The sequence below is a fragment of the Tupaia chinensis genome, unplaced genomic scaffold (assembly GCF_000334495.1).
Source record: "Tupaia chinensis unplaced genomic scaffold, TupChi_1.0 Scaffold000542_1, whole genome shotgun sequence".
In the NCBI taxonomy this organism is placed as follows: domain Eukaryota; kingdom Metazoa; phylum Chordata; class Mammalia; order Scandentia; family Tupaiidae; genus Tupaia; species Tupaia belangeri.
In genome coordinates, this window is record NW_006160055.1 from 127,224 (window position 1) to 128,867 (window position 1,644).

Below are 1,644 nucleotides of genomic sequence, written 5' to 3' on the forward strand. Positions count from 1 at the left end.
CTTCCTTAGAGAGACTTTTGTTCAGCTCACTTTCCCATCTTTTAATCGGGTTAATCATTTTTTTTCGCATAAGGCACTTGAGTTCCCTATGTATTCTCGTTATCAGTCCCTTGTCTGAGGCATATTTAACAAAAATATTTTCCCATTCTGAGGGTTGTCGGTTCACACTTGTTACTGTGTCCTTTGCTGTGCAGAAACTTCTTAGTCTAATATAGTCCCACTTGTCTATTTTAGGGATTATTGCCTGTGCTTTGGGAGTCTTATTTAAGAAGTCTTTGCCTACTCCAATGTCTCCCAGAGTTTCCCCAGCATTTTCCACCATTAGTTTTATTGTTTGAGGTCTTAGGTTCAGATCTTTGATCCATTTTGAGTTGACTGTTGTTAATGGTGAAAGATGGGGGTTCAGTTTCATCTTTCTGCAGGTGGATACCCAGTTTTTCCAGCACCATTTACTAAAGAGGTTTTGGTTTGGCTACTTTTTAACTCACTGGCAGAGAACTACAAAGGAGGATTGCGGGGCCAGTGGTATGGCGGTAAAATGCGGCACTCTAAGAGGCTGACCCACGTGGGAAGGTTCTGGGTTGGTGTCCAGAGACCTCCCTGACACATGCATGCTCTGGGTCTGGGGCTGGCTGAAGCCGGGGGGGCCAGTAATCATGGCATTGGGGCACTTAAAAAAGGAGGGGGGCATCGTCATGCTTCTTAGGCTGGTGTAAGATCACGCTGTAGCAGGTTGACATACTGGCTGTGTGGCATTGGGTAGGTTGGCCTCCTGGAGCCTGGGAGGTGGGCAGCTTCCCCACCATTTGGGCAGCATCTCCCGGACAATTACTATGACCCAGAGAGCGCGCAGCTCTGCACGTACTAACTCACTTAATCCTTACTGTAAGCTTCTGAGGTGGGTGCCATTATCATCCCCACGTGACAGATGAGACACTGAGGCACAGAAAGGTCACCCAGGTAATAATGGAAAGTGCAGACTCCAGCCCAGACAGGTCAACTGCAGAGTCTACGTACTTACCAGTTCGTTGGACTGCCCCTGCCAGACCAGCTCTAAACTGGTCAGTAACAGAGGAAGAAGCTGCTGCAAAGACTACGCGCATCTCCCTTAGTTCTCCGACCACTCTAGAATGAGGCTCAGTGACACGGCGTCACCTGGCCAGTGTGACACGTGGCAGGCTAGAGGGAGAAACTTGTTTGGATCCAGATCAGTCTAACTTGACTTCTCTGTTCCTAACACTGGGTCACGCATTCAGCCCAAGCTTAGGGTTTATGGCCACGGGTTCCTACACGCTTTCCCAGGCTCCGTCTGTGAGCAGGGCTTTGGAGGACTAAGACCAACCCCCAACCCCCAACACATGCACGCAGAGCTTTCCCGTTCGTGTCCACACTTGCTCCTTGCTATTCTTCTTCAGAATGCCAAAGGCTGCTCACTTAACCCTCAACCCCTCCCATCGATTCTCTTTTTCTAACCCTAAAGAGAGCTTGTAATCAGAAAGAACAGATGAGAACAAAATGAACGGCTTGCTGGTTATTTTCTAAATGATGCATTATTCAAACACCTTTGAGGCCATGTGTCCACTCGCATTTCTCTCTATAATTGTCACGCCAGAAATCTGATGTAGCCTTTTCCTTTCTTTCTTT